General features: G+C 43.3%; 1 protein-coding gene across 3 annotated transcripts in view; it reads right to left on the bottom strand.

The window, feature by feature from the left end:
- The window catches only part of LNX1 (ligand of numb-protein X 1), a 111,474-nt gene extending 92,209 nt beyond the window's left edge, over positions 1-19,265 (bottom strand). For 2 of the 3 annotated variants that reach the window (XM_006113478.2, XM_075930416.1), the window contains exon 1: positions 19,110-19,265. The gene's annotated coding sequence lies outside the window, so the exon portion shown is untranslated. Of the gene's footprint in view, positions 1-7,596; positions 7,943-19,109 lie in introns of those variants that run through there. The other variant, XM_075930415.1, reaches the window with a different exon arrangement.
- Positions 19,266-20,068: the final 803 nt, after the last annotated feature.

The raw sequence follows: 20,068 nt of genomic DNA, 5'->3' as shown, positions 1-20,068 counted from the left end.
TTGCGGAAAAGCATCCATGCCAATCTAGATGCTCTTTTTCACAAATGCTTTTAACGGAAAACTTTTCTGTTAAAAGCATTTGCAGAAAATCATACCAGTCTAGATGTAGCCGAGGTGTCTTAGTTGGGGGCCACATCAGTGAAGGTTGGAGGTTTTGGGGGAAGTTTTTTTGCTTCTCACTTGTGTGGTCCTCAACTGATTTTCTGTGGGTCCCCTCCCATAAATAAAGAAAACATTGAAACTTTTTGTGTTGGAAACAAATTAATATTTTACTTTATTTAAAACGAAGTTTGATAAACTAACATGAGAAAGTTAAAATGCTTAATCTGTTTAATAATTTAAATTAAACCATTCTCCCTAGCTGCAGCACTAGCAAAATGGCTCAGGCATAATTATGTAATTAACGGTGAGCAATTGGTGATTTGCAGAAAGGTTTACAATTGAGCCAGGTGGTCCACAGACTAAAAAGTTTGAGAACCACTGCTACAGAGAAACACACATATAAATATGTTACAGCCAAGCACTATTGGGGTTTTACTTGTTTATCAAAACCAACAAATGTGAAACTAAATCTTTAACTTCTCTAATTATATATATATTTTACATATATTCTCTCTACACAAAAGTATGTTTTATCTATCCTAAATGCTGCATTGGCTAGCTACAGCAAGACAGATTAAGCAGAAACCTAAATGTAACTTTTAATTTTGTGTTTTCATTTTTGAATTCCTCCATCCCACCATCAATCATCTCCAGCAGTGAAAGTAACTTAAAATTCCTTACAGGCACTGTCCTATTGCAACCTGGGTACCTGGCAGCACTTTAAATAGTTCCTTGCTGGATTTTGCTGCTGCTTAGCCAACTCTTGCCAGAGCTGTGCCCCAGGGCTCACCTGCTTACTTTCACCTCTGATCATCCCTCCAAAAGAGTCAAAGCTGTTTTAGTTCCATATTCTAATGCAGTGGTCTCCAACCTTTTTACACCCAAGATCACTTTTTAAATCTCAGAAAGGTGAAGATCTACTGCCCCGCCCCTTCATTGAAGCCCTACCACTTCCTGAAGCCCAGCACTCTCTAGTCTCCTCCTGTCCATCACTTGCTATCCCTAGCCCTTACTTACACACTCTGATAAACAGTTTATTTTTAAATTATGCAATATATAAAATTAAAATCAGGTGTTTATAGTTATGAAATAAATGGTTTGTTTTTTATTCATGCTATTTAAATCTAAAATGAAGCATTTATAATTATACATTTTGTGGGGACAGAGTTCTGCGGCTGGGGGCAGGGGAGAGGGAACAGGATGCTGGGAGGGCAGAGGACAGGGTTCTGTAGCAGGGGACAGAGTGCCAGTGGGGATGGGAGTGGGGACACAGTTCTGTGGCTGAGGAGTGGGGTCTGGGGGCAGGGTGCCAGTGGAGGCAGATAGTCCCCTGCATCTGCCTCCTCCCAGGATTCCCCCCCCTCCCCAGAGGGAAGCCAGCACGTGCCTCCTCTGGGCCCGACTCTCCCCCCCCCCCGCCCACAGCGCCCACACCTGTTGGTGACCACGGTTCTAATGTATCATATCATGGAGCTCAGAGGTAACAGTCTAAGACTTTGGTAAGACTTTCCCATGGCCTACAGTCTATAGGCCCCTATTAAGAACAACCCATGGGCATAGTTCCCACTATGGTGCACGCCTGCATGGCTGCACGCAAAATTTTTTTCCCTCTCCCACCTTCTCTAGAGAGCCACATGGCAGGTGGCTGCTCCAGCGGGTGGGGCTGAATGAGATGGTGTGATGAGGGAGCCACTGGGGTAGGGGACTGGAACCTGCTGTGGCCACGTGTGGGCGGGGCAGGTTTCCACATGGCTGTGGGGGTCAGGGTCTGTTCTGGACACTTGGGCCAGGAATGGGACCTGCTGCATGGTAGGGGTGGGGGGAGTGTCCGCTCTGGCAGCCAGGAATGGGACCTGCTGCATGGTGGCTGGGAACGTATGCGTTAATAACTAGTGGGTGCCATGGTGGCACATATCCAAACCAGTGCACAAGACCTCAATATTGCTGTACAAGCCAAAACTCCCTCCGCTCATGGTTGGAAAATCTTAGAGGGAACACTGCTCAGGGGTATGCTTTTAAGTCCCACTGAAATCAACATGCTTAAGTGCTGTGCTGACTAGGGGCCTTATTTCTGAACACTGTTTTACCAAAAAGATTAGACATATTTGAGGGAATTTAGGAACTGAAGGGATTGGCTATGAGGAAAGATTAAAAGAACTGAATACATGAAGTTTACTTAATCAACATCCAAGGACCAAGGGAGTGCAGAGAGGAAGATTTTCAAACTTGAGTGCCTCAATTTCAGCATGAAAATTCATATGCAGGTCCCTCAGAAAACAGGCTCTATTTTCAGAAGTGCTGACTGTTTCAGGATAACTGCACCTGCACGTTCCACCACAGGAGTGTCCAGTCAGGCCTCCTCCAGCCATCACCCTATCTCTGGGCAGGCCCATTGTCCCATTCCCTTGTGAGTGGGGTGGGGAACTGGCTGCATAGCTCCCTGCTTTACACCGTGACTTCCCCAGCACTCCTTTTGATAGTCACACGGCAAGTTAAGTGTAAGAAACAGTATTTAGCACCCTAGTGAGCAAAACATGCTCCCTTTCTCTCCAGTGCAAAACAGTTACCCATTTCCTATTAGGTGACAATATTTTCACAGTGACAATAGAGAGAGAAAGACATTGTTTCCCTGAGGCAGGAGTGGGCAATAATTTTTGACGGAGGCCACTCCAAAAATTTAGAAAATGATTCAGGGCTGTGCTCTTCCATGATATTAATGGAGGAGATGTGGGGTCTGGGATGGAGGCTGGGTGCAGAGGGGACCTTGGGGTAAGGGTTTAGTGTGCAGGAGGGAGTCAGGATGAAGCAGGTGGTTGTGACCTGGAGTAGGGGACTGGAGTGCAAGAGTTTGGGATGTGGCCTAAGATAGCAGGGATTGTGATCTGGGGCAGGAAACTGGGGTGGCCAGGTCTGGGAGGGGGTATGGTTGTAAGAGGGGGACAGAGGGTTTGGGTATGTTGAGTGTGGTGGTGGGGGGGAGAGGATTGGGGCAGGGAGAAACTGGGGTGCCAGAGGCAGGCTGTGACCAGGAGATTTACCAGCCAGCAGCCAAACCAGTCTGCCTCCCTGTAGAGCTAAGGCTTGCACAGCTTAAAACATTTCCCAGCCAGCCAGCCTACCTCTCCCATCATGTGCTTGCGTGAAGAACTGAGTCGAGGAGAGGGAGTGTGGTTCTCCTTGGCTGCTTGTTATTCAAACAAGCAGCTCCCATTGGCTGGTTTCTGACCAGAAACCAGCCAATGGGATTGTGCTGCGAGGTGAGATGGCTCCTGAAATTCCCCCCCTCTTCCAGTTTTGAAACAGAAAGGAAGCCTGGCAGCCGTGTTTCTGCCTGGTGCACGGAGCTGCAGGGCAAGCAGGGGAGCCTCCCTGGGGCTCCCTGCTGCCTCCATGGGCCAGATATGGTGGTTTGGCAGGCCGGATCCAGCCCGCAGGCCGTATTTTATCCAGGCCTGTCCTAAGATCACACCCTGGTGAAGTAAGAAAGATCAATGGGATCCACTGCAAACAAGTCTAGTTGATAACTTGGCACAGCCCTCTAGAGTGGCAGCATGTTAGATGCACTGACAGGGTCTAGAAAGCAGACTCTTGTGGGAGAGACTATAGGCAGCAGTATGCCATGGAAATCACATGGCCTATGTCAAATGTAGGGGAAATGCTATTGGCTGCATTTCTCTAGTGTAAGCAGATTCAGTACACAATTTTGTACTGACTAGAATGACTTGATCTCTTGATATTAGATAGTGGCATGGGTAACATAGAAATGGTAAAAAAACAAAAACAAAAAAATTAAAAACCTATTTTAATTTATACCTTGCACATCCCTAGATTCCACTTGGCTCATCATATGTATTATCTATGGTTATGCAGTACACTCCTTCATCTGATTTACAGTTAGTATTGTGTGTGTGTGGATATTATACCTGAATGTCAAAAGTAAAGTACTTACTGTTATACAAAAAATCAGAATACTAAATCAAACTTTTACAGCGTAACTGTGATCACTTTTTATACACAAGCAATCTTGTTAAATCATTGTGTCAGCCCATGTAATAAAACAATCACAGTTTGGCCTGTAATAAAAGATTACATTAACACCTATTTTGTATTTAAAGTATAGAAAATACTTCTCTAAAAGAAAGGGATTATTCTGTACTGCTTACAACAGAATTTATATTACTGTGTTGTCATAACAACCTCCATAATTCATGTCATGTCTTTTTTTTACTGGCATGATGTTAAACTAGTGTCACTGATCTCTTTGTGTGTAAAAATTAACCTTTTTTTAAAAAAAAAAGTCATTATGAAACTGACTCACATATGGAGTGATTTTCCATTACATTCAATTAATAAGCAATACATGATTAAGAAGGACTGTACGGGTGTGTCTAGACTACAGGGTTTTGTCGACAAAAGTGGACTTTTGTTGACAAAACTAATCCTGCGTCCACACTGCCTTTGAGTTATGTCGACATAATGTAGACAAAACTCAGCAGTTTTGTCGACGTATGTAAACCTCATTCTACGAGGAATAACACCTTTTGTTGACAGAGTTCTGTCGATAGAAGGCATTATTGCATATACACTGTCCTTTGCGTCCACACTGTTATGTCGACAAAGTGGCTTGCTTTGTTGACAGAACTGGATGTAGTCTAGACGCTCTTTGTCGACAGAAGCTTTGTCGACAGTATCTGTCGACAAAACTTCTGTCAACAAAACCCTGTAGTCTAGACATACCCTACCTGTTTACAATTAGTAAACAATACATAATGAAGAAGGACTGTACATGTAGATGGTACTTCACAATCATGCTAAAAGTGTCATTCTGATCTCATTTATGCGAGTATAATCAGGCCCAAGATTTCTTCCTCAAGGAACAAACTCCTGGGAAACTCCTGTTGACTTCAATGGGGCTATGATCCCCCCCTCAAGGAATTTTGACATTGTCTTCTTCATGGGAGTGAAGCTGGCCACTAATGGCCTGATCTTATTCCCAAAACTATTGCTTGGCACTAGTTATGTGATAAAGCATTTGCAGAACTAAGCTTGTATAGGGCGCATCTATAGTCTAGCAGGAAGAGAACCATCTAGCCCGGGCATATTTGCACTAATGGGGTTTAAGCATAGTAAAAAATAGCTGTGTATGTATTGTGGCTTGGACTGCAGTCAGACTATCAAGCCTAGTCATTCCCCATATTAGCTTTTTAGGTCATGGATTGCCCTTTAGTGTGTCTGCACAATGCCTAGCACAACAGAACCCCTGATAGGCTGAGATAAATAATAAACAATATAAAAAATAATACACAAGTAAGCAGTAACTACATATCAGTGACACTGAGGAGAATGACAAACAGCAGACGAAGAATGGACAGTATCATCCAGGTGATTAAAACTAGATATGTTTGCAGAAGGAGAGGTTTTTTTTTTCTGTTTTTAAAGTTTTATATAATTTTATGCCACACTGAGCTTTAAAGTTGAAACAGCCACAGTAAGTTAAAACAGTTGTAAAATGCTCTTTGTAAAACACTGAATGAAAACAGTCATTTCAGATGTTCCTAATACTGGGCTGGTTTTTTAGATTGGATTTAACTTGTTTTTGTAGTTGTCATTTGGTATTTTGTATGTTTGATTTATTAAATGAAGGCAAAAAGAAGGTAATAAATAGCTAGTTGAGTTTGTAAATGTTATAATTCAGAATCTGTTGGTTTAATGGCTCCTGAACCCAGCTGCCCTTTACTAAGCAAGTATAAAAATAAGGAATGTAGTTCTTTGTCCCCACCTACTGGCTGACCCCATAATAAGGTGCAAGTTTATTACAGATGTCAAATAAAGAAGAAGCAACGAGGAGACATGTAGTACCTTATAGGCTAACAGATGTATTGGAGCATAAGCTTTCGTGGGCAAATACCCACTTCGTCAGATGCATGTATGACTAACACGGCTACCCCCCTGATACTTGAAATAATGAAGAGTTACTCATTTAGCTCAAAGTATATGACTCATGCATTTTTCATTCAAGTTCCAGGTTTCAAACCCCACTATTAGTTCAAACAGGGTCAGGGATAAAAATACACAAGGAAACATATTATTTAATTATTATTTTGTAACTTATGTATAAAAACACCACAACTAAAAATTTCACACTTGGTGGACATCTGGTTGAAAACCAGAATAGCTGTCTGCCACCAGTTATTGATTCTAATATTGGCCTAATTAAACATTATTCATTATCTAATTAAGCAGCTTCCTGGCCATCCTAATTCAGAATCTATCAGAGGCAGCATCATGGGGGCTGGGGGAGGGAGGCAGCTCTGCAGGCTTCCCCCCAGCACAGGCTCTTGTCTGCTCCCCTACGTGGCTGCCTCCGTCCCCTTGCTGCCTGTGATACAGAGGCAGCAAGGGAGGGTGCATGTAACCATTAGGATTAACCAATGAGCACAGGTTTATTGGTTAATCATGTAAATGGCTACACGCTAACACCCCTCATCTGAACCTTAGCTGCCAGGGTTACAAAGCATTTCAATCCTGATGTTTAGACCACTAAGATATTCTCTCCTTCAGATCTTCAAAGCACAACTCCTACTATGCATCCTAGGGCTGGTCAGCAAAATTCCAATCATTTTTTTGGTCAGTTTTGCCCATTTATCAAAATGAAAGCATTCAGTAAAGACTGTTGGATTTTGACAACTTTCTGATGGGCCCTTGGCTGGAATCCAAAGAAACTTTGATATTAATCAGAAACCTGCCTGGCTTTCTGCTACCTTGCCTGACAGGCTCCTTGGCTGCCTGCTTGTTGGATTACCTCTGAATTAGGGACACCAGGGGCTCCCGGGTTTGTGACTAAAGGGCAACCCACCAGGTGTACTACCCGGAGCCAGTGTTATTTTCCTTTTCTCTGAGAATTTTGAAATTCTGTTTTTACTCTACATCAGGAATCAAACATGAAGATCAATAAACATGGATGTCTTAAGCTACTTTAGACTGAGCAAAAAATCTAATAGAGCTGTAATGTAAGTTAATGCATGCAAGTTATTATGCTTTTGATCAAGCTATGAAACTGACAAAATCCATACAGCTCCTGTGAGTAATTTTAAAAGTATAGAAAAAATTTCTTTGAAACATGGCTTACTCTGTGATATCCACAAATGTACAAAACAAACAAACTTGGAGAAACTGATGCTCATTGAGTTTTGTACACAAAATTTCTGATCAGAATATACTGAAATACTCTCTCTTTCATGCATGTACATGCCCCTCTCAACATGCCTGTACTGATTTTAACGGACACTTTCAAAAATACTAAATTTCAGCCCCAAAATAATTTTTTAAGAGCATTAGGACCAACTGAACAAGAGATGTAGGATGAGGGAGGGGAAAAGGAGGAAGGGGTACAGAGGAAAGAGTAACACAAAGCACACAAAATAGTAGTTGCGGTTCATCTTTAACTATAGCTGTTGCTTGTACTATAATGAATATCAGTATAAATGGACTTACCTTGGCAATACATAATACTTCTGATGAGATTTAGTTTTGTTGCTTGCATAGTTCAAATGGTCAATAATTTGAAAATATTCCACTGCTGTTATAGGAAATAATTCAAAGTTCCAATTTCTTGTATGGTTCAATACATTAATATTTGACAAACAGTCCCATGACTAAACCACAAGCTAAGGTTACAAGTACGAGGACGAGTTGTGGCAAAACCAAGAGACAGAGGCTAACTGCTTCACAAACATATGCTTCTACCTATACGGAGGAAATCCATCATGTGGTTCAGGTCAGATCATGTGAGCAATGATGATTAGCTCCTGAACAGCTTCCTAAATATGTACTCCACCTAATTGCATAATAACTGCCATCAACATTTCATGTACTAAATTGCACTTTATAAATAGTATTAAGCTTTATGTAATAGAAATTGCATTACAGTGTAGTTTGGATGATACCCCTAAAATACTTTTACTAATACCCCTAACATACTTTTCCCAAAGAAGTAACGTCTTCAGTAATATGACCATATCTAAAACCATATGACCAAATAACAATGTTTTTCTTTTGCTGGTAGACTGGTTGGTTTGACAGTATGACTCAATGGTCTTACCCAACTCCCACTGATTTAGAGCCATGGTTATTTTGGCTTGACAAAGTACTGATAGCTAGCTGCCTTGGATACCCAGTGTGTGGTAAAAAGAACCCATCAAAGAAACGCCTGTATTTTAGCAGATACAAAATGAAAAGATTGGAATAAACTGAATTTGTACCCTCTGTACTCATCTCACTAATCGTCATGGGGACTGCTTGATTCGAGCATTTTTACACCCAGGACTTCAACTCTAAAAGTCAATGTTGTTTCCTGCCCCACCTGGCCATCTATGGTAAATATCCATATTTCCTGATGAGTAACCCATTAGAGCAGGGATTTGTTCCTCAGCCACCACTCCGAGCAATGATTAGGAATGAAATCTACTTTGCTCTATATTTCAATGTCCTGTTCCCTGTCCTTCTTCAAAGAAACAGGTTGCACACTGGAGAGCAGGTCCTCAAGCTGCTTCTCTGCTCCTTTCATCTAGTTGCAAAGAGGAGCTCTACCATTTTCTCCCTCACTCCTCCATGTCAAATAGGATATTCCCAGGCTGCCTTCAGTGGCTATATGGGGGTGGGGGGGGGGAGTAGAGACTGAGGGTATGTCTACACTACCACCTCGTTCCACGAGGAGTAACGGTAGTTTGAATTAGAAAGCCTAATTCAAACTACAGTAAACTTCCGATAATCCAGCACCTTTAGGACCCAGGGGGTGCCGGATTATCAGATATGCCGGACTATCAGAAGGGGGGGCTATGAGGGGTCTGGAGTGGGGTGGGAGGGGATGCCACCCCAGACCCCTTATAGCCCCCCCTTACGATAGTCCGGCTCTGCCCCAGGCATCCCTGATTCAGCTGCTGCTGGTCAGTTTCAGCAGCAGCTGAATCGGGGATGCCTGCAATAGAGCAGCTGGGGTGCTGCCGGGTTGGTCCCGCAGCGCCGAGGGGCAGCGCTACGGCACCAACCCAGCAGCACTCCAGCTTCTCTTGGGGACGCCTGAGGCAGAGCAGCTGGAGTGCTGCCGGGTTGGTCCCGCAGTGCCAAAGGACGGCGCTGCGGGACCAAACCGGCAGGACCCCAGCTGCTCTGCCCCAGGGGTCCCCGATTCAGCCGCTGCTGAAACAGATCAGCAGCTGATTCCAGGAAGCCCGGGGCAGAGCTGCTCTGCCCGGGGTTTCCTGGAATCAGCCGCTGATCTGTTTCAGTAGCGGCTGAATCAGGGACCCCTGGGGCAGAGCAGCTGGGGTGCTGCCAGGTTGGTCCCACAGCGCCGAGGGGCAGCGCTACAAGACCAACCCAGTTGCACTCCAGCTGCTCTGCTCCCGGCTTCCCCGATTCAGCTGCTGGTCAGTTTCAGCAGCAGCTGAATGGGGGAAGTCTGTCTGGCTGCCCCAGCACTTCCGGGTTCCTGATGGTGCCGGACCATCAGGAGTCCCGGAGCATTGGATGCCGGACTAATGGAGTTTTACTGTACCTACTCCGTGCCACGTGTAGCCGGGGGCACGGAGTCCGAACTACCGGGGATTTAAAAATGGCGGCACCCGGCAAGATGCAAATGAAGCCCGGATATTTAAATCCCGGGCTTCATTTGCAACTTCTATTGACTACATTAACCACCCTAGTTCGAACTAGGGTGGTAGTGTAGACATACCCTGAGTGAGGGGAATGAAATTAAAGAGGCAGCTGGGATGGAAGAGGAAAAATATAGCTAGAATGGTATTGGAAAGAGCTAGCAGAAGGTTCTTAACCCCATTTTGATTTAGAAAACATTTTGCTTGCTCTAACTAAACTATTTTTGCATCCCACAGCCTTCACTGCAGAGGACGAAAGGGAGATTCTTCACACCTGAGCCATTCTTTGCAGGTGACACATCTGAGGAACTGTCATTAGAGGAAGTTTTGGAACAAACTGACAATAGTAATAAATCACCAAGACCAGATGGTATTCATTCAAGAATTCTGAAGAAACTCTAATATGAAACTGCAGCACTCCTAACTGTAGTATGTAACCTATCATTTTAATCAGCCTCTGTACTGGCTGACTGGAGAATAGTTAATGTAATGCTGATTTTTAAAAAAAGGCTCCAGAGGCAATGCTGGCAATTAGAGGCCAGTATGACTAATTTCAGTACCAGGCAAACTAGTTGAAACTAGGGATTTAAGTGAGTAGTCGACTATCCAATAAGCCTAGACCTACTAAGTAGTTGATTCAACTACTTGATTACTTGCTTCCCCACCCCTTTGCTGCCTCTGTATCAGAGGCAGCAAGGGGGCGAGCAGGAATCGGTGCTGAGGGGAGCCAGCTTAAAAGCCTGTTCCCCCCAGCACCGTCTCTGTGGTGCCACCTTCCCCACCCCCATGATGCTGTTTCTTAGAAGCAGCAGCACAGGAAATGGGACAAGGGAGGCTGTTGCAAAGCAGCCTCTGCCTGTAGCAGACCCAGGCTCATCACAGGCAGAAGCTGCTCCAGAAGCAGCTCCTGTCTGTAGAGGGTCCCAGCTCCCTACTGGGATCCCCCACAGACAGGAACTGCTGGAACCAGCAGGAGCCAGGATTGAGCAAGCCCGACGCAGTCCTGGCTTGTACCGGGTCCAGGAGCTGCCCCTGCTGAGGCTCTGCATTTTAAATCTAGTAAGAGCCAGGCTGCTTGCATCTCCGGCTCTTGATACATTTAAACTGCAGAGCCTCAGCAGGATTAGCTCCCGGACCCAGCATGAGCCAGGACTGAGCAATCCTTCCTTTATCAACTAATGGTGTAGTTGATAAAAATGTTATCAACTACACGATTAATGAATTACCCACAACTTAACATCCTTAGTTGAAACAATAGTAAAGAAAAGAATAATCAGACACACAGATGAACACTGTATAGTGGGGATATATTTTCCAAGAGGAAATCATACCTCACCAAATTATAAGAATTCTTTGAGGGGTCAACAAACATGGACAAGGGTGATCCAATGGATATGTGCTTGGACTTTCAAAAAACCTTTGACAAGGTCCCTCATCAAAAGCTTTTAAATAAAGTAAGCTGTCATGGAATGAGAGAGAGAGAAAAGGTCCTCTCCTGGACTGATAACTGGTTAAAAGACAGGAAACAAAGGATAGGAATAAATAGCCAGTTTTCAGAGTGTACAGATGTAAATAGCTGGGTCGCCTGGATCAGCGGTGGGGAACCTTTTTTGGGTTGGGGGCCACTGACCCACAGAAAAATCAGTTGGGGGCAGCACACAAGTGAGAAGCAAAACAAAATTAAACAAACAAAAACCCCTCACTGACATGGCCCCCAACTGAGAAGGAGAAAGACATTCTACACGTGTACCCTCCATACCAGAGGCTAGGGGGAGCCAGCCTAGTAGATTTTGTAGGCTCCAGCGCTGGAGCAGCGGGGGTCTTGGAGCACCAGCGTGGGTTCCCCAATGCTGGTGGGGGACCCTGAACCTCAAGGACCAGTTCCAGGCATGCTGGGGGCCACATCAGGCCTGAGGTTCCCCACCCCGCCCTAGATAGTGTCTCTACTGGAAATGGCACTGTTCAACATAACAGTTGTTCAACATTCATAAATTATTAAAAAAAAATGTTTTCACAGTGTACAATAGCTGGGGTAAATAGCTGGGTCTCCCTAGATAGTGTCTGTATTGGAAATGATGTTGTTCAATAAATTCATAAATGATTTGAAAAAAAGAGGCAAACAGTGAAGTGACAACATTTGCAGACTACAACAGTTAAGTCCAAAACTTACTGTAAAAAGTTATAAAGGAATTACATGAGAAACTGGGTGTTTGGGTCACAAAATTACAGATGAAAGTCAATGTAGATAAATGCAAAGTAATGAACGCTGGAAAACAAAACTGCATAGAAAGTGATGAGGTCTAAATTAGCTGTTACCAGTCAAAAAAATCTTGGCGTCACTGTAGATAGCTCTCTGGAAACATCTGCTCGATGTGCAGCAGAAGTTTTAAAAATAAAAGCTAACAATGTTAGGAATCATTTAGAAAGAAATAGATAATCAAACAGGAAATATCATCATGCCACTATATAAAATCCATAGTATTCCCACACTCAAGTACTGTGTGACATTCTGGTCACCCCATCTCAGAAAGATGAACTGGATTTGCAAAAGGAACATAAAAGGGCAACAAAAATAATTATGGGTATCTCCTCAGCTTCCATACGAGAAGAGATTAATAAGACGGGGATTTTTCAGCTTCTATACAGTTGTGACTGGTGTGGACAAAGTACATAAAAAAATGTATTTACTCCTTCAGACAACACAAGAACCTGAGGTCTTATTAGGCCATAGGTTTAAAGGAAAGGAAAGGAAGTACTTCTTTACACAATGTACAGCCAACTTGTGGAATTCATTGCCATGGTACGTGAAGGCCAACACTATAACTGGGTTGAAAAATGAATTAGATATATGTATGGAAGATACGTCCATCAATGGCTATTCATCAGGATGCCCTGGGATGCAACCACGTATTCTTGGCATCTGAACTTCTGACATCCAGATGCTGGAAATAGATGACAAAGGAGGGAACACTCTATAATTGTTTTGTTCTGTTCATTCCCTCTGAAGCTTATGGTAGCCTTAGCTAGGCTACTGGGTAACTCAGGTAACCAGACTGTCCAATTCATGAAACACTAAGAATTAATAAAGCTGAAAAGGCAACAAAATAATCCTCTAAAAACATCTAAGTAGCTTTACTCCAAAATGTGGTACAACTGTATTCTGTGTTTGTACAGTATATTTGTATTGGCACTGGTTTAGAATGGCATGCCTGCCTGACTCATGGTTTTGTGACTTGGGGGTTATGTCACCAACTCAAAGTTGTTCCAATAATAACACTGCTCTACTAAATATATACTCTATATAGACAAAATGCTACAGATGACTGAGTGACACTACAATAGATATAGCTTATCAATCAACATATCCATCACATAATTCTAAAATATGAAGAATATCTACATGTTAATATTTATATGGATTGTAGTCCCTTTTTATAGAAACGTATACATGTTAAAACCTTTGGATAAGTGAAAGTTTTAATAAATTCAGCTGGCAAGCCTAGAGGAAGCTGGTGGGTGGATAGCTTTGCTCTGCTTTGGTCCTCATTTGATTGGCCATAGGGAAGCCAGCTGGCTTCCTTCTGACTGTGCTCCAGATTCCTGGAACCCGAATGCTGTGGAAACTGCAGCAACACCCAGAATATACAACCGACCTTCTGATAATAGAGGTTCAGTTAGTGGAACCCAGGTAGCCAGGGTTTACTATACATTCACATGCCATACAAAGCACTAACACTAATAACCGTGGGTGCCATCACTGGAATATTTCCCCAATCGCTGTGTATTTTGTATATGCACTATACAACTGTGTTCCCATTCTCTACTTACTGTAACCATGTACTAGAAAGCAATAATAAATTTTAAAAAAATGAAAATGTATGGTAATTTGAAAATCTTAATCTTAATACAGATTTACCCAACAGTCTTAATCTCTCTTTACATTCCCTTTTTGGGCCTCCAACTTTGTTAGCAGACCATATTGGGCAGTATTATAAAATGGTGTCCTTGGCCTCTCTTTGTCAGAGGCTGGAGAGGGATGGCAGGAGACAAATCGCTTGATCATTGTCTTCGGTCCACCCTCTCTGGGGCACCTGGTGCTGGCCACTGTCAGCAGACAGGATACTGGGCTAGATGGACCTTTGGTCTGACCCAGTACGGCCATTCTTATGTTCTTATTAGATTTACATCCTGGAATGAGCTTGTCCACCGAAGGCTGCTCAGCCTATGGCTCTTATTCAGGGTTCTAAAGGATACTGTTCCCGTCCATTCTCCCTGTACAACTTTTTCGAAACTGCTGTTTCAAGTCGGCATAACATTTGAAGTGTCTGGGGAACCTCAAGTTTCTCTTTTTAAAAAAACGACACAGGCACAGTTAAGATTCTTGAAATGCATTGAAGGATGCAGGCCCTGAGGTGTCCACATCCCTTCTGTAAAGGAGACTGAGCTCAAGGGTAAAATGTTCACAGACACCACCTGTGTCAGCTATTATTATGTTTGTTACAACGAATAGGATGTTTAATAGTACCATGGCATGCCCATCACATTATAATAATGACTTAACTATAAAACAGAGCACATGTAATTGGTGGCTGCATTAATACTGTAACAGTGAGTATGCTACATTAATTGGACTGTTAACTTACATAACTCCTTTCCTTTATAGACTTTTAAATGCTTTACATACAATTTAATCCATTCTCACAACACCCAATGTGATTTTAGGTTTTTTAATGCCAATTTCATAAACTGCACAGGTGAGCTGCAGGGAGGTTATCTGAATTCCAGCAACCCACAATTCATTCTTAGCCGTCAGGGACAGAACTGAGGAGAAAGCATTTTGGGTGAAATCTTGGCCCCACTCATGTCAATGGAAGAACTGAATGAATTCAATGGGACCAAGAACACTACTTGGAGAGCAGTTCTGATTCTGCTGATCAGGCTATTATTCTGTTCCCAGACCAAGTACAGGGATTGGCTCTCAAGTATACTGCATTAGCTGCTCAACACTGGACAGAGTTGGTACTGAATAAGGAGAGAATGATTTTATTCATGCAACTTAAAGTGGACACAAGTTTTCAGTGGTTAGGCTGAAGGCTGGTTGGCTGAATTCAGTATTAGGAGGTGGTCATATAAGTGATTGTGCAAGGAAAGAATTTATGAGGGCAGCTAACAAAATTGCAGTCAGGTGCATCTAACAAAGGTTGTGATGGGCAAATTCTTAAAATGTCAACTGAAATTTACGAGATTCTGAAATGTTTGGGTAGAAGTTCTTCATTTCTTGTTTCCAGCTGGAGGAAATCAAAATTTCCTCAGAGTAACCCCATCTCCCAATCTCCCTCCAGAGAGGGAGCAGGGATGTCTGGTCATTTTCCCAATCCTAAACATCTCCCTGCCCTTTCCCCAGGTACATCCTCCCCAGGTACAGGTTCTTATGCTCACACACTGAAGTGAGGAGTGCAGTATACATTCCTACATAAGAGTTCCCCTTTCCATATGAACCATTTCCTGTGAGTGTGGTAGAAAAAGGCTGAGTGGTTTCCTGCTTAAACCTCTTGCTACTTCAGGAAGGGATTGGCTTGTCTATTTCTCATCCCCACACTTGGATTTTCAGAGGACAGATGGATAGTTCATTTCCCACCAGCAAATAATTCCCATGGAGGAACTATACAGAAGCAGCAGTCTGCACTCAACTTTGCTTTCAGGTGATTTGAGGAAGCATGGCTTAAAAAGTTTTAATGAGCATCTGAAACTTTGGATATATTTCTAAAAACTGAACCTTGCTGGCAGGCCTAATGCTGCTGTGTTCAAAGTAAAATGTAACTTAAAAGAAGGGAATAAAGTGAGACACAAAAGTGAGGCCTATTGGCACAAATAACATGGTTCCAGTTCTAATACCGCCTCTAATACCTACAGGACCTTGGACACACAACACATTTTTTCTTGTTCAGTTTATCTCAGCTGTAAAACACAGTAACAGTGCACACTGCCCATTTTGCCTGTAAAATCATCAAGTGTCATAGTGGGAGTGCAAGCAATGAGTAAGTTTTGCATACATGTTTCCATTCTAAGCCCCTATGTTCAGCAGGCTACAGGCAGTCCCCGGGTTACGTACAAGATAGGGACTGTAGGTTTGTTCTTAAGTTGAATCTGTATGTAAGTCGGAACTGGCGTCCAGATTCAGCCGCTGCTGAAACTGATCAGTTTCAACAGTGACTGAATCTGGACACCAGTTCTGACTTACATACAGATTCAACTTAAGAACCCCAGGCATCCCCAAGTCAGTTGCTGCTGAAACTGATCAGCGGCTGATTCCAGGAAGCCCGGGGCAGGGGCTTCCTGTAGTCAGCCACTGGTCATTTTCAGCAGCTGCTGACTAGGGGACACCTGGGGCAGAGCAGCTGGGGTGCTGCTGGGTTGGTCCAGTGGCACCCAGAGCGGCGCTACGGGACCAACCGGCAGCGCCCCAGCTGCTGTACCACAGGCGTCCAGAGCAAAGCCGCGGAGCACAGGGGCAGCAGGACAGCCCAGACGCGCCGTGGCTATCCTGCTGCCCTCGGGCTCCGCGGCTTTGCTCTGCTCTGCTCCCCGTCCCCCAGGTCTGCAGACCAGGGGGAGGGGGAGCAGAGTAGAGCAGAGCGGCGGAACGACAGCCCAGACGCGTCTGGGCTGTCAGCTGGCCGCGTGCTCCGCTCTGCTTCCCCCCCCCCCCCATGGTTTGCAGACCAGGGGGAGGGGGAGCAGAGCGGAGCAGAGCAGAGCGGCAGAACGCGCGGCCAGCTGACAGCCCAGATGCATCTGGGCTGTCAGCTGGCCGCGTGCTCCGCTCTGCTCCCCCCCCCCCTGCAGATCAGGGGGAGGGGGAGCAGAGCGGAGCACAGCAGAGCGGCGGAACGCGCGGCCAGCTGACAGCCCAGACGCGTCTGGGCTGTCAGCTGGCTGCGCGTTCCGCCGCTCTGCTGTGCTCCGCTCTGCTCCCCCTCCCCCTGGTCTGCAGACGGGGGGGGGGGAGGGGGGGAAGCAGAGCGGTGCGCGCGGCCAGCTAACAGCTGGCCGCGCGTTCCGCCGCCGCTTTGCTTCCTCTCCCTGGTCTGCTCGAGACCAGGGAGAGGAAGTGCCCTGTTCGTAACTGCGGATCCGACGTAAGTCGGATCCGCGTAACTCGGGGACTGCCTGTACTGACTAAAGACTCTGACTGCCACCCAGAGCACACCATGCTGGCCATTCCCAGCCCTTAGAGCTGCTTGGAGTGCATGCACGGTGCTCCAGCAGTGATTTAAAGGACATGGGGCTCTGGTTGCTGTCACTGAGCCCCAGGCCCCAGAGCAACTGACCTATTTACCCCTCACCCTCACTTCCCGTAGAGGGCCTGTAATATTGAAATATTGCATTTTGGAATTTGTCCCTTTGTCTTCCTGCTTGAAAAAAACGTTGAGCTATTGGATAGTCTTACATTCAACAAAGTAATTCAATGTTCTACAATGCAATGAAGCTTATCTACCATCTCATCCTGTGAGCGTACTTTATTGGCATTTTGTACAAAAATGTTATCCTAGGAGAGATACTGGATACTCTTCAGAATGCTCACACAGGAAATTTAAATTTTCAGCTCTGATAAATAAGCACGATATTGAGTCAAGGGCCTTCTCTTTTTCTAATGCAGTGCTACGATAAAGCACTGCAGCAGTTAACGCCCAAACGCACAAGCAAAGAACAAACCTCTAAATAGCACTAATGTTTGTGGAACCCAGAACAAGATGAGTCCCAAGTGAGTGAAAGGAATTGACAGTGGAGGCAGGAATATTTTCAGGTGGCAAGAGAAGGCTAACAGACAGCTTGTTTCAATTTATATTTTTGGAAAATATACAATCAGAGTTTTGGGGTGAAAGAGTATATGATAATAAATTATTAACAGATTACTTCCTTGAGAAGAATTTTCCAATATTATCTCAGGAAAAAAGCAGATTAGAGCATTTAGTGTAGAACTTCTCAAAGAAAGCATCCTTTCAAATGCCTTATATAACCCAGTGGTGAATCCTAGCCTTCCATTTTATAGATCAGTGATTTTTTTGTTTTAACAATAGATGATAATATAAAGCACAGGTTTTATTTCACTGGGACAACTGCCAAGCTATTGGTGTTGTACTGTAGGAATTTGACTGAGCAAATACAAATAGATTCAAGGGAAAAACCGGATCCTCAATCTTTACATAGGATTCCACAGCGCAGTTCTGTGTAAAATAAAATAAAATAAAATAAAATAAAATAAAATTAAATAAATAACAATCAACTGATGTAGCTCCCCAGTGAGAACTTTTAAGGTCAGTCTTGCTCTTTTTATTGCTGGGAGAACAATTTGTTACCAATATGTTTGCCAATAAATGGAAAGCATGAATTACTGCAGCTGTGTTCTGAATACTCTATTTATGATATTTCTGAGATAGCTATGCATCTAAGACCTCAATTCAGCAGTCCATCCTCCCAACCCAGCAAAACACTCCAGGCACCTGATAACTCCCTTTGACTAAATCTCTGGAAGTACTTTGCAGGAATGGGATGGATGTAGATACATGCTTAAATACTTTGCTGAAATTGAGGCATTAGCAGGTATGTGCCAATACAGGGTCCAGTCCTGTGAACTTTTGCAGAGGTCAAAAGACCTATAAAAGTTAATGGGACTGCTAATATATGCATAAATTATTCACAAGTGTAACTATGTAAAGGATTCAGGTCACAGTCTGCAGCTATATCATTAAAAACTTTAGTTGCTTTAAGTTAAAACTTGACTGTGAGATTAAGTTAGTCAGTGGAAGACTGTATGTGCCAAAAGCAAACCAACACAAATTGAATTAAATAATTTATCTTTTCAAAGGTAGTTCAACATTCTGATCTGAAGGGATATCATTTTGATGTTAACATACTTTACCACAGATGAAAGTTTACTTAGAAATGTACAAATACAAAACAAAACACAACTAGCAAACAGAGATTTTGTGGATTAAGGCTGATACTATCCTTTCCAACCAGAAGAGTATTTTAAAATCAGTTAGGAAGAAACACTGTTACACTGCAATTAAGTTACAAGCCTTTTCCTATGGATTATGAAATTGATCAGCATTTTAATTTATGAAGAGATTGAACTAAACGTATGAAGTAATAAAAAGTCACTGCTGAGGCCATGGTAGCAAGTAATTTCATAATTATAAAGACGGAGATACTAATTGATCCTTAAACTGTCCTTTCCTCTAAAAGAGTACAGTATTTTGTTCACATGATCAGTTCCTTTCACATTTGTTTTTTAGACAAATATGTGGCCAACTGAAGATTAAAAGTCAGAACAAAATGTTTTAAACTCACCTTTCTGTCTTACTTTCATTTATACAGAGTTGTGCTGCTGCTGCTAGATTCCTGCAGGTGTAATTTAATGAACTTTGGCAGATTTTCTGCCCAACAATGGTGTTTTACCTTTCAGTCTGATTTCTGTAAGAAGAAAACTCTTATTGGTCGCACCACATAAGGAAATGCCTGACATCACAAAAAGTAGAAAAGACAAGCTTCAGTGCACACTCATAAGCAATTTAAAGCTTTGGCAAACCAGGCCCTAGGCTGCTCACACCTGCATGTTCAGACTTATCAGATAGCAAAAGTCATTTGTAGATTTTAGTTTTCAACATACATTCCATTTGATTTTTGTGCTTTTCACTATAGTATAGCTTTTCCATCTGATCAACTTTTAGTACAGGTTTAAAACAACTGAATGAAAACCTGTGGACTGGTTCAAGACAAAACTTTGTTTTTGTTTCCCCCTGAAGAAGGCAGATGAAGCCAGAAAAAACTGAGCAACCCTAGCTCTGCTTTTGAACTTTTGAAATGTAACTTTCATTCAGTTTAGTTTGAGAGCTTTGGACACAGACCTAGAATCCTAGGTTCTAATCCTTGCTCTGCTGCTGGCTTGCTGGATTCCCAGACAAATCATGTATAAGATCACTTACCCCTTTTTCTGCTTCTTAATAGTGCATAAAAGAGGCCCTTTAAAAAAAACTAATCAAAATATCAGGTATGGGTTTTCCTTGTTTTTGCTGAAGGGCCTCTGGGAAGAATCAGAGAATGTTGTAAGATCTTAGGCCTTAATTGAAAAGACAAAGATGTTGAATTTGAGCAAAAGCTTCCTTTATATCCATAATGTTAGTCAATGCAATTATAGAGGTGTTAGCAGAAACAGCTAAAAAAAAGACATTTAAAGACAGTTTTATTAGAAATCATTTCCCCCTCCCCCACAATTGTTCAACTTGCACTTTTTTGGCTCTTGAGATGTC

This window comes from Pelodiscus sinensis, chromosome 5 (assembly GCF_049634645.1).
Source record: "Pelodiscus sinensis isolate JC-2024 chromosome 5, ASM4963464v1, whole genome shotgun sequence".
Taxonomy (NCBI): Eukaryota; Metazoa; Chordata; order Testudines; family Trionychidae; genus Pelodiscus; species Pelodiscus sinensis.
Note: the sequence above shows the minus strand (reverse complement) of the source record. Positions and strands in the feature narration are given on the sequence as shown.